Here is a 14404-nt window from a genome sequence, read left to right on the forward strand (position 1 = left end):
TCAGGGTACAAGGAACATGAAGGCTGAAGCTCCACTGATGGACTCTTATTAGGTTAGTGGAGCCAAATGATTCAATTTAGACTCAAACACACTTGCAACTTCCTACCTAACAGCTATTTAAACCTGCAGCTCAGAGCACACATATTTTAAAACATCTTTGCTCAAGTTTTGAGATATCTGTGTATTCAGGGCCAATCTAAAGTTCTTCATTGGGGTGGCCAGATGAGGGCACATGTGCAAATGATTTCAAATGTTTTAAACTCAAATTTAAAAGCCTTTTTGGAAATAATCAAGTGTATATTAACAACATATTAATAGTGTTTATAGTTCCTATTCAGTGTCATAAACAGTGTCAAAATAATCATAAACAAATACTACTAAACAGTAGGGGGTGAGGTAAATTGCATCCTTTACAGGAATAAACTGCCTGGTTGTAACTGTGACAAATTTCTAATGTTACTAAATATATATAACCACTGTTGGGCAAATTTGAAACTGAAAGTAGATAATTATTATAACATAATATAAATAAACAATGTGCTGTGAATTGGTGTTTCTCAAATAGGGGAAAACAATCCAAGGGGTACGCTTACCCCTTGGATTGTTTTATAAATCAGTTTAAAAACATGATGTATGCTTAATTCATAAAAATTAGATCTAATTTAATAAAACATAAATGTAAATTCAATAAACCACATTTTAAATTCAATGTGCCCATTTTCAATGCAGTCGTAATCACTGTAATCTCAAAATCACGACCACTGGACCATTGGGGAGTGAGTGTGAAGCTAGTTTACATACTGAATTACAGATGAAATCAAAATGGATTCATGGTTAAAAAGTAGCAGCAATGCAGCTGAAAACTGCAGCAATGCAAAAAAAAATAATTACCTGTATAAAGATACAGGTATTTTTTTTTTTTACAAAAAATGTTTTGCGCTGTCAAGAGGAACTTTGGGGAAAAAATATTTTATAGGAGGTACATTATTAAAAAAGTTTGAGAACAACTGCTGTAAATTATGCAAATATGATGTGGTCTCATATCAAGAAATCGGATCAAATAGTCCTCCATTAATACTCTTAATTTATGGCCCAATGGAGTTAAAATCTACTTTTTATTATTTTTTAACATATGTACAGTTGCCCATTTGAGACATATCAACTATAAACACGTTATATGGAGTATATCATGTTCGAAAGGCTATTAAAAATGTGACATGTGAAAGCAAAAAAGTTGTTGTTTTTGTAGTTTTCATTTTGTAATAATGAGAAATACAATTAATCAAAAACAGAAATCCTAAATGGGAAAATATATTTTGCTAGGTTTGAACAAACAGTTGAACTGCATGTATTATAACTGTATTATATTATAATATTATAATATATAATATTATAACTATATCAACTGCACCTCACTAGTTTTAAACCTCTTTTCATATAATGCTTCACACTGTGGAACATCTCAGATTTTTCATTTTGTAAAGCAAGAACTGTGCATTACTACAGCAGATACAAGGAAAACACCTGCTCCTTTTGAAAGTGTCTCGAAACAAAAGAAGTCTTGTAGAAAGTCTTGTACAAACAAAACACCTGCTCATTATTGTAGCATCTGAACCAAATGAAGTCTGCTTCTGAAATCCAGTCCCAAGATGTATCCAGCTCCATTCTGATTATTTGCATGACACACACCCTTTAGGTGTTTTTCAGGTCAAGGCCAGCTTCCTCTCCTCTATGGACATCACTTTAATAATGATGTAATGTACACATTATAAAGCAATTATATGAAATTGTGTTTCATTGATGACATCAAACCCATTCAAACAAATAGTCTGTGTGAAGGTAGAGTCTGATGGCTTGAGTTGGGGACACACAGAGGAAAGTAGGTGGTTGGATGGAGAGATCTGGACTGTCTCTGGCAGAAATAGTGGCAGAACAAAATTGCTAAATATTCAATAGTGAATACCTCTGTGGTATTCTCTTCCTTTTTGTGGCTTTTGAAATGTTTGTGATTATTTGAACATGGCAATGACTCATTTAAAGAAATTTCCCCTGTTGTTACTTGGTAAACCAAGTGGAAATGCAGTGAAATTTAATTTAATTTAATTTGTGTTACTTTTCAGAATACAATAAACTAGGCAAATTTAAAGATGGCCGTATTACAGTATTATAGCCTTACAGTAAGTTGGAATATGTCTGAAATATGGGTTTAGAATTATCTACAATACTACTACATAGTGCTAACAATCCCACAATGCACTGTAATTCATACTTTAGCAATAAGTAATCCTGCAAATGATGAGGATTCATTTATGTCCATCTCATGCTCACCACAGAGGGATCAATGTTGAATAATGACAACTGAGAAAAGTCAATCTGATCACAGACTGACACAGTTTGAAACTGCTGAACTGGATATTACCCGCGTATTAACTCAGTGACCCTGTTACTTTGAAGAAATCTCTGACTTCACTGTCAAGATCACATTAAAACAGCCACAATAACTGACTATACCATACATTTTACTGACAAAGCGTCTCCTACAGTACATTCACCTCTTCAACAACCATGACGCTACAGTAACCACAGGTGTGTTGCAGAGCTGGAATGAGGCTTTGTTTCTGTTGGTCTTGGGTCAAAATCAGCACATGAGATGTGTTGCTGCCATCAAATTCAAGATGAGCTAATATTTTCCATGAAGTGGTAAAATGCCTCAGTTTCAACATCTGATATATTGTTTATGTTTTATTGTGAATAAAATATGGGATTGCAAATCATTGCATTCTGTTTTAATTTACGTTTTACACAACATCCTAACTTTTTTCGAATTGGGGTTGTACTTCTCTAACAAAAGTACTTCATTACAAGCAGAAGTACCACTTTAAATGTTTTGCTCAAGTTGGAGTTCAAGTTGAAGTGTGTACTCTAAACTTTATGTACAGCACTAAAAGACCATTACTACATTAAGAGGCAATTTAAACACTATTGATGCTGTTCATAACTGATAAGTCTAGTCCAGCTTTGTTCCACATGAGCCTTATGAGTCAGGTTTCTGAAGAATGAAAATCATCCAACATTCATTTTATTTCCTCTTCTTCACATATGTATATTTAAAAAAGCTGAATGTAGATTTATATTTATCTAATGTTACATTTATATTATATTTATATTTTCAAAATAAGATGACTTCACCGTCAGAACTTATAAAAAAATATTTGTTTTTTTTTACTTAAAGTTGTTTTTATTTATATAGCACCAAATCATAACCCAGTCATCTTAAAGCACTTACAATGTAGGGTCAAGACCTTAGAGATTATTAAATTGAGTAGGAGCTAGAGGAAAAACTCCCTTTAACAGAAACAACCTCCAACAGAAGCAGGGTGGTCGACCGTCTGCCTCGGCTAGTTGCCTTGAGTGGAAGGTAGAGAGAAAAGAAAAGAAGAGCGAAAAGAGGCAACAAACTAAATATAATCAGGGACGCAGTGAACTTTTAGGTGCTACGACCAGATATTACATGGAAAAGGGGCAAAGAGAGAGGAGATGGCTCATGGCCTGAACAATCATGAACCAATAAGATAAAACATAAATAGAAGATGTAGTGATCTTCAGTAAGAGTCAATAATCTTGTCTCATCAGCAGGATATGGACTACACATTACTGTACATACTGGGTTTACTGATTAAATTAATTCATTGAGAATGAAACCGACTAGTGCCGGTGTCAATTTACTCAGCTGATTTTTAATTTTCCATGGATTAAAAGTCTTCAAGGGCTTTTCTCTTTGTATTTTGAAACGTTGGCACTGTATTTTACAACATGAACAAAGTGTGTATTTTTAGTATATTCAGTTGTTTATTCGATTCAATGTATTTCCTCCCCCCCACTAGGAATATTAACGGTGATAAAGGTTAGAGTTAAATTCAGTGCAGAGCTTCGGACACTTGGACTGGACACTAGTAGGAGCAGTGTCGGGTCGTTGTCTTTGTACTGATTTTGGCAAAAAGTCTCCAAACACTGTGGCTGTAAGATCTTTACGTGGAACAAAGCAGCAGACTCTTTACACTGTGAAATGTGAAAGTAAAAGAAATCTGTTGGTTCTGAGTAAAGAGTAACTTGATTTATCTACCGCATCCAACAAAGGTTTTATGTTAATACCACTTTATGTGTCACGTAACTCCAGACTGCAAAAAACGAGTAAAAATTTACTTATTACCAATTGGGAATGAAGTGGTTTCGCAGATACTTCCTTTATAAAAAAAAACTCCAAGTCCAAACCCGAACCCGCATGCTGGTGCTTCCAGTTTGGAGTAATACTAGAGAAACGACCATCCAGTCAAACGAGAAACTGGTCTTTGTTTTCCTTCTTGCTCGCACTCCGGAGGCGGTCGCTCTGGAAGTGGGCGGGGCGTGGCGGACAGTAAGTGACGTCAGCGGGAGCTGTTCAAAGCGGTGTGGTGCTGATGAGTCGATCTCCTGTCTCTCCCCGTCCCTGCGCTCAGTCAGACAGCCCCGCTGCTTGCTCGCCCGCTCGCTCCCAGCAGACACCAGCTGGTCCGCGAACGCTGGATTTCACCGCCTGGAAGCTCGTGGACGGTGTTCGGCGCAGGAGGATACAGAAGAAAGAAAGAGAAAAAGAAAAAAAAAACTATCCGCACCGTTTACACATCGCCTGAAGCCCATGTGGGAGAAATTTTCACCAAGTAAGCCTCTTCTTTTCTTTCCTGTTGTCTGTCTAACGTGGCGGAAAGGAGCAGGGCTGGATGCACAGTAACTGGGTTAGACAGGTTAATACATCATACGTGATCTCCGTCCTAGTGAGACCATCTCGGTTGTGGTTGTGTAATAGGCACAGGAGAAATTCTACCCTGTGGTTGCCTAGGGTTAAACATTTGACTCATATTTGCATGATTCAATGGTCAGAGATGCTCTCTCTCTCTGCCTCTCTCACTCTCTCTTACACACACACTCACACACACACACACACACACACACAAACACACACACACACACACACACACACACACACACACTCTCTCTCTCTCTTTGCATGAATGCCACACAGTGCAAATGCATGGAAATACAAATAAAAAGCATAGTAATAGTGTACCTCGCTGTTTGAATCCTCCTGTAAACCTCCATCTGTGTGTGTTTTGTGATACTGCTAATTTGAGGCTGACTCAAGGAACCCTACTATTCTATAACTGCAACTTAAGTGAATTCTATTCTGTAACATCTAGTCTAGTCAGTCAGAGTGGAATTTTCCAGTTTGCTGACTCGTGGCCCACATGCACAGTAATGGTTTTACTGGTTTCCACAGAAAATGTGCTGGCTGATGCAGCTTCTCAGGTTTAGGGAGAAAAGTACAGGAGCTGGTGAATCTGCTGGGAGACGTTGCCTTTTTGGATCCTCAGTCACATTTAGGTGTGGCCCGACTGGCCTCACCTCTTTTCTCTTCCTCTTCTCTTCTTCTCTCTCTGGCTGATGTGCTGAAAGTGAGTCAAGTGGGTGCTATAAAACTGTCTTTGCTTCACTGACACAGTGATGTACACTGAAAGGGAAGCGGCTGACAATCAGTTTTACTGTCTCTTTGTTCTTATAATACACCAGAAATCATTATTATTGATCCTTCTTTTTCTACTTTTCTTGTCAGAGACTTCTTTTCCCATGAATTTGCTATCTTTTTATATCACACCATACCATAAAGTGTCACATATGTTGTTATTTTACAGACATTAAAGGGGCAGTGTTGCCATTTGTAATGACTCATCCACATGACTGAAATCATTCTTCACGAGCCAAATCAAAGCAGAACTAGCCTAGATGTTTGACTTTTAGTTTATAATATGAATCAGCCTCTCAACAGGCTGGCTCCTACATTTCCCACAATGCACCTCAGCAGTGTCCTTCATCAGGTCAGCAGAATGGGGAATAGTTCCCATAGAAACAACTCAAGAGCAATAATACAGCAGTCCAACATGTTTTTTGTTCGTTATGTTGTTGCTACTGAAGTAGCAACTTGCAATTAATGAACTTAGCCATCTAGCTTAGCTTAACGGCTAACTTAAACTATTTTTGCATTAGCTCCCTATTTCTAGTTAGAAACAAGTGAAATAGGAGTAAACATATAGCGTGTATATTTTATTAGTTAATAGTTAGAATTTTTTTTTTTATCTCATGCTGATGTTGGTCTACCAAGTGAGAGATTTTGTAATGAGCAAAAATTAAAAATTCAATTCAGAGTTGAAGTGGGAATGTTTTTCCCTAATTGGTTTAAACATAGTGTGAAGGCAGCATTTGACACCCCCTGCCCTCCATGTCCGCTTATTTTAACACCTGCCCTTAAATGCCCTCTAATTTAATCTTCAATTAAAACATTTTATTCTCAAATCTAACTTTAGTGACATCACTGTGACATCTTTAGGATTGTTTTTTAAACTTTAGAAAGCATCCTATCAGACCACATATGAAATCATACAGCTGTATCAAAAGGCAGTCTGGTGCTCCTCATGGTGAGTCAACTGAACTCAACAGACAAATCCCACCTTTAAATGTCAAAAATTTTAATTTCTCCCCCAGTGTGAACATTCCTATTATAAAATGCCTGCAACCATCTAAAACAACTACAGTACAAACAGCAAGATTCAACATGATGTGGTTGCACAAGCCACAAGGTTCCCACCACAAAAAGATGGAGTTGCTGAGGCTGAATAAATGCAGTATTTGTGAAGTTCAACATCAAATCTTTTTGAGGTTTCTTCATGAGCTTCTGCAAAAGGTGCACATGTGCCATCTGGGAGCTCACAGGGTGCAGCTCAAGCTCCCTGTGCCTCCTGACATGAACACATCTTGACATTTTAGCACACAGGCAGATATGTGAAAGGTGCCACTGCTGACAACAAGACAGGGCTGCAAAAGTCTTCACAGTGGATCTAAACATGGATGATGGGGAGCAGTGCTGCTCTGTTGTTTCCTCGAATCCAAAGTGAATTTAATTCCCATTTGTGTGGATTTAGATCTGGGCCTGTAGCCCAAATCTTCTCAAATTTATCCAATTACCCCTGCATTAGAGTAATCCTGTTTCTTTCATGAATACACTTTTAATTCTGTGATTTATTTAACATTGTTCTTCACTTGAGACCAGTTTGTTCTCAATATGTTCACATGTTTAAGAAATCCAGATCAACCTTTTTATTCTGGCTTTGGTGGCAAGTCAATCATCACCTTCTGTTTAATATTTCCAAATCAAAGCAGTGTAAGTCACAATGGTCTTCGATGAGTTCCTATGAATGTTAGAGCATGTTTGTTGTGAGTGAGAGTTTTAGCTGTTCTCACACACAAGGTCCAAAGTCTTTATTAAACACACTGGATCTGGGGAGCTTTGGCTTTCAGTATCTCAGAACAAGCACATAAATGTTTTAATTCAAGCATAGAATATGTTATGCTTCACCCTGCACGATGGGTGGCTTCTTTTGAAGTCCGTTTTTTCAAAAAGAGAATTGTTATACTTTCCCATCCAAACATTTGTATTTGAAACTTCAACATCCAATGGCCTTTCTCTTAATTGAAAAAGGTCAGTGAGGGGGAAAAGATCAACTTCTTGCCCTCTTCTCTAACGACATGTACCAAACAGGCTCCTGGGTTTCTGTTCATGCCAGAGCAGGCAAGTGGTTGAGTTGAGCTGGCTGCTCGACGCGGCAGGCAGGTAGGGGGTTGGGTGGGGCTCGGATGGGTCTTGAAGTCCAGTGATATCTGATAGTGCAGGATCGGGTTTCTCTACCTGTGCATAGAAATAGAGTCTCAGTAATACTTGTCGCTACTTAAATGTGTACAGTATTGGATAGGATGGAGCACCAGTGGCTAATACTATTACAGTATTACTGTTGAATATGTTTAAAGTTTGTAGATTTGTCTTTTAGCAGCACATGGCTTTATTTTCCTTATTGTATTCATTTCTAAAAGAGCTTTTTCTGTCTCTCCTCCTCTGCCCAGGGAGGTCACAGATCAGAGAGATGATTTACTGGAGCTGTCAACGCACTACACTGCCCATCAAGTGATAACAAGTGCAGTCTTTTGGTTTTATGTCAAAGAACCCCACATTTTACAATCAGTTAAAAACCCTGTGGTAGTTTCTGTGAGAACACCAGAGGCTGGGAAGCTATGCGTTTCTATACCAGGCTGTACGAAGACATTTGCATTAAAACCTATGAAGGCAGGGTATTAAAAGTGAGTGGATTACCACAGTCAGTTACATCAATCCCACCTGCACTATGAATGTTTGTACATGATGTTGTCATTCAGCTTTAGAGATAGTTCCGTCTTGACTAAAGCAATAAACCGCCTTATTAAGCAACATGGCGCCCTTAAAGTCATGCTGCTGGAATGGCTTTAACCTGCTGCTCTGCTATCATTGCTATGCTTTATCTAAATGGTTCAAATTCAAACTTCCAATTCAAATTTCTACTGGCTGGGATATTTTCCAAAGCATCTCAACTACTTTTTGCTGATTTCAACAGGATCCTGCTTTATACTGTATGTGTGTTGGGATTTTACCCTCTCTTTTTTACACTCAGCTCTGTTATTTCCTCCTCCTCTCCTGCAATAGGTGCTCTCAAAACAAGCCTATGTGTAGCTTTTTGTCACAGCCACTGGCAGCAAGGCAGGAATGGGTCAGGCAGGAAGCCTGATTCAACGTTAACACCACAAAGGTAGTTCAGACTGACTGGAGCAAATTGAGCTTTCTCAAAAGTCCCATTTTAAAGCCAAAATCTATACATGTTCTCAAGTTGCCACCCCATGAAGAAGTACAGCAGTGACAAGAGAGCTGTTGTAGACAGCTGAGTAAACTCTTGCTGTCTTTTGAATGAGCCACTGCCAGCCATGAAGGATGTGTGATACCAGTGAGCCTTTGCTGTTTGTTGTTTTCCTCTCCACCTGAAATAACATCCCATTGGCTCTGAGCTCACTACCAGATTTTTTGTGGTTTGTGCAGATGAGTCAAGTTGGGCATGAGCCTCACCTGTAGAGCTGGCCTTTGTTCTTTGTGAATGTGTGTCAATTCCCACCGTTTTGCCAAAAGCTTTAGTTCTACAAAGACACACATGCTCATATGCAATCAATCAATAGATGTTAAATGTCGGATCTGTTCCTGTGGAATAAAACAGAATAGAAAAGTGTTTCAAACCTATGAAAAACCACCAAAACACTTCTTATTTCTCATTCTTATTTACACACAATGAGAAAAGCAGGAATTATTGTTTACTGATTCCCAGATAATGTGGTATGGTGAGCATGAAAAAAAAAATACAATTGCGCCAAATTTTTAAGTTTAAACCTCTCAGAGGACAGTGTTTCACCAGCTGCAAAACACATCGCACACATCCCGGTGATGTGACGTCTGTCAGCTCCATGCTCTGCTGAGGAGATCAGACAGCCAGCCACTCACTGAAAGCCTTTAGGATTAGCTATTTTATAGGACTGTCATCCTGATCCTCTGTGTTTTGTTAGGATGGCCTACTTAAGGCCACATCTGGTCAGAATGCTGCTGTGCTGGCACTGAAGAAACGCCATTTAGTCTGTATGAAAATGAAAAGTTCATGAGGTTTCTTTGGTGCTGCTGTACTAACTAAGGAAGTGTTAAGACTAGAGCAACTTCTGTAACAGCACCAGAAATGGTGAGATGATGCAATGCAATGTCAGTATCAATATTTGATGCTTCATAACCAATGAACTGACTAATTTCTGTTTAGTGATTAAAAATTGTTTCGTGGCCAATTTTATTTGTTTTATTTTCCACACTGAGATAAAGCAACTGGTCTCATGTCCGTTCATCGAGTACCTTAAAGGAGTCAAAATATGTGAAGCCTAGCATATCGTTTTTTACTTGAACTAAAAATTAAAAAAAGAAAAATTATACATAACAGTTTGTGGTTTTGAAGAAAGTTGTGTACAGTATTTCTTAGTAAACGGCTTGGCACAGTTATTGTACATAATGTTGTTCAAAGCCACAACCTCTGCTCACTAATCATAGTCAGACCAACACGTACAGTACCTCCACCTTAAATCACGTCCAGCGTCATACTTAACACAGACATGAGAAATAGAATTAAAAGTAAAGGACATATATCTGTAGTATTTTTGCAGAACCACACAATTCCACCTTACACAGGCCCAGGGGCCTGAGAGGTCTTTGGGTCCTTAGTACAGGGTGTTTGTATGAGCTTATTCTGTTTCTATTTCAGTTAAAAGATGCGTAATCACCAAAGACACACACAGACCATAAATACAGAGATAAATAAAATACAAATACACAAGTACAACCAAAGGCTCACTTATCTCTTTCAGTCCCTCAAAGAGGAGGGGTGGGGTAACTCTAGCCTATCTGCCCAGGAGCCTATTTTCTCTTAATCCATCCATGATTTATTGTATTGAGGATTTTGTATAAACAAGTTTAATATGTGATATCTGTTAGATTCCATTTTTAAAGTGGCACAGACTAGTCTGCTTCCAAAATGAACTCAGCCTATTATGTAAATTGTCTCAATAGAAAAGGGGCAAATTACAGGTGGGTTTTCGAGGGACTTTGGCTCGGCACAAGATGGTAATAATAACAGTTTGGGGGTAATCAAAATCTTTACACATACTTACGCATAAATTCATAGCATTTTTTCTAAAAGATTACCAAATATGGTAATATTACACAAATAAGGTAAGTTATGAAGAGTACCAGGCCTAAATGTCTTGTTAGCTAGTAGCTGTTATTTGACTATTTTACCCAGTACTATTAAAGACAGTGCTGAGTTAACCACTCTCTCTTCTCCCTCCTGGATTCAATATTTTAAATATAGAATTTGACGGTGTTTATAAGATATTTGTACAAATGTGGTGTAGACAAATATCTGAGGCCTATGGTTCAAGTAAGTTTAGGACCTCTGACACATTCATGAAATGGAAACCCATAATAACTGTTGAAGATTGGATGTCACACTCTTCTTACAGATGTGTGCAAACAGGATGTAATGCTTGTAAACACATAAATCTGTGTAGTACATAGTTTACATAAAAAACATATGTAATTTCAGTCGCATTTAAGTTATTTTCTCTTGGTGGTTTTCAAAAAGCGAACACAAAATACAGCTGCGGTTAGAAAACACCATAAATTCTTGCATGCTTAGGTGGCAGAAGTACACAAACTCATTAAGTAAAAGTGCAAGTAGTTGCCTAAAGAAATTAGATTACACAGTCCAACAACAACAATTACAAAAGTCTGGTAACGAATCAAAACAGGACAAAGATCAGTTAAACAACTGAGCTGACTTTATTTATTGTCTTAATAATCCAATTCTGGGATAAATCTGGAGACTAATTGACTTAAAAGATGGACCTCAGGGCCAGGGAGGGCCAGGGAGGGCCAGGGAGGGCCAGGGAGGGCCAGGGAGGGCCAGGGAGGGCCAGGGAGGGCCAGGGAGGGCCAGGGAGGGCCAGGGAGGGCCAGGGAGGGCCAGGGAGGGCCAGGGAGGGCACCCACCCTAAACCCGAATATTTAGGCTGCGTCTAAATATATATATATATATCAGCATATATGTAGATGGACTATATGATTACAGCATGTGGCTACTTTGGGCCTAATTAGACCCTGTAGGGCTGATTAGAGAGCAGACCATGTATCAAAAGTCATTTACCAATCTTTCCTCCACCCTCTTCGTTCCCCTCTCTTTCATTCCTACTCAGACTGTATGGGCCTTGTCTTTTCATCCAACCTTCATGTGGGCAGTTGTCCTTTACTTCTCTTTCTCTCTCTCTCTTTCTCTCTTTCTCTTCCCCTTCACTCTTGTGTGTCTGCCATCCTCCCATCTTCTCCGTATCCTCCATCTGTCTATAACATTCCCTACATCCATGCTGGCAGGTTCTTGTGCCAGCGTGGCAGCATGGGTGGATGTCTGCTATTCCTTTTGGTTGCACGTTGTCCATGGCCCAACAGTCTAGTGCATTACTGCCCCCTCTCCCCTGGCATGTGAGTTTTGTGTCTCTTTCCCAGAAGTTTATCTTCATGTTGTATGTATTAATATTGTGTTTGTTTTTGTTTGTCTTGTATCGCTGTATGATAAATTTTCAACCATCTATTCCCAGAGTTCTCTGTAATAATTGTTAGTATTGTAGTCATCTCTATGACATTTTGTGTCTATTTCTTATAGTAGAGTAATTGTTTTGTCTCTTTATTGTTATTTTGCATCTTTTAACAGAGCTCTATCACTTTCAGGTAAAAAATATTAACACATATCTACAATAGGGGGCTCCAGGGGCTCCTGGGCCTGTACAATATTGACCTGTCCATTAAGTCATGTGCAGAGAAATGTATGCAGCCTGACCCCTTATTCATACAAGAGGTTTTGTTGTATTTATTTTTTTAATCAAAACAGAAATGCGCAAAATAGTTAGACCACAAAATAGTAATAGACCATATGAACTGGGAGGAGTCATGAGAAAAAAAATATGGATGAAATATTAAAAACATATTTTAAAAGCAAAGTAAGCAAAGCAAATGTATGTTAATAGTCTTAATTAAGCACAGAGCATGTAATCGCTCTGCAGCCCCAGTATTATTATTATTATTATTATTCATTTAAAATGTAGCACTTAGTTTTAATGTTAATCTATTTTTCTGCAAAACAACTCCGGTTTGTAACATAACTAGCAGATTTATTTGTTTATCGTGAACATTTTATTTATTTATTACTGTTAAATCTATCTGAATGGAAGATCCTTACTGTTTGGAGACTCAGCTTTTAAGGAAAAGGTAGTTCCATTTTTCAAGGGGCATCTGTTCAGCTGAGAGTGCCTTATGCTCTATAATGTAATTATTCCAGCAAATACCATATTGATGTCCATATTAACTGATTGGAAAATGCCACGTTCACCACAGGGCAACAACAACAACAACAAGGCCAGCTACTCAAATGCCACGTCATCTTTGCTAACATCTTTGAATATCTTCTTTGAAGTTACAGATTGCAGAAAACAACTATTACTGGCACACATACCAACAATCTGATATCCAAATCATGATATGAACAGATTCCTATTCATGCTCTACCAGTTTTTTAATTGGATGTTGATATTACATGAGTCATTTAAACATTTGTTATGTATCTCAACCACTTTAAAGCAGCATCAAAACTTTTTTTTTTGCCACACATATACGCTAGAACGATCATTTGGACACACGTTTCTGTCTACCCAGCATTCTCTCTTTCTTATAGCAGTGTTTTGTTTTCTATGCTTCTCTATTAAAATGTCACCATATTCATTGTTTGGATTTGTGATGGAAATTTTCCCTCTTCCTTAGTCAAGTGTTACTAGATCTTGGAAAAATTGTTGACAGAAGCGTGATGAACCATCTCAGTTTAATACATGCCAGCATGGAGAAGAAAACATGGATGTTGGTGTCTTCTGACTTGTATCTCTCAAACCCCTTCTATTAATACTCAAACCTAAGAAAGGAACCACCCTCACAAAACATGAATGAAGAAACCAGGTGCATGCAGTTGACAGTCATCATTCCTTTACTGTACCTTCTTGTAGATCTTGTGACCCCAGGACCCACTATCTACTACATTGCTTTGGGCCTTGTAACAACAAAGTGCCTACTGTGATCTTAAGCAGTCCTCTAAACATGACACATCCTGTGACTTCTTGTCCTCTTTGTGAGCTCTTCAGTAAGCCCATCTTGGTTGACTGTTTGCTAATTATCTAACCATATGACTAAATGTACTCTATTCCCCCACATATTTCTAAATGTATTGGTCTGCAATTGAGTCCTGGGCACATAGTTTACTGCAGGTATATCTCAGAGTTTCTGAACCAGAACAGTAAAGCGGATTCTTTTCTGTGGGTTTGTGACTTCAAACGAACCATTAATAATGTCTGCCTGTGTATGTCTCTCTGTGTTGGCCGTAAGACGGGGTGGAGACCTGTCCAGGGTGTACCCCGCCTCTCGTCCTATGATGGCTGGGATAGTCTCCAGCTTCCTGTGACTTGTATAGGTGGTTAAAGATGATGGATGGATTAAATTTGTATTTCTTTTTTACATTAGTCTATTGATATAGAAATATTGATTGACACATAGTAGAACTGTTCATTTGTAATGGACATGTGGCCACTGAAAACAAACATTTAACATGTTTATCAGAAACACATTTTTCAGTAAGTGTTGTAAAAGTACCAATACAATCCATACTGACCAGTGAAGCCTTTCACATTAAGTAGCATAAAAATCATATGTTGAATGACTAAAGCCGCTGGCAACCAATTTTATCCCACCTGATGCGTCTCTCCTGTTTTCACTGTCTCATCCTTTCCTCATGTTCCACAAAGCAAACACGACAGAGGCCAGCAGACGTCCAGAATGGCA

The 14404-nt window shown here is 38.4% G+C and overlaps 1 protein-coding gene across 1 annotated transcript in view; it reads left to right on the top strand.

The window, feature by feature from the left end:
• The first annotated feature begins 4145 nt into the window (after positions 1-4145).
• The window catches only part of smpd3 (sphingomyelin phosphodiesterase 3), a 74772-nt gene continuing 64513 nt past the window's right edge, over positions 4146-14404 (top strand). The window contains exon 1 of the mRNA XM_067501979.1: positions 4146-4697. The gene's annotated coding sequence lies outside the window, so the exon portion shown is untranslated. The remainder of the gene's footprint in view (positions 4698-14404) is intronic.

Source organism: Channa argus, chromosome 4 (assembly GCF_033026475.1).
Source record: "Channa argus isolate prfri chromosome 4, Channa argus male v1.0, whole genome shotgun sequence".
NCBI classification, from domain to species: Eukaryota; Metazoa; Chordata; class Actinopteri; order Anabantiformes; family Channidae; genus Channa; species Channa argus.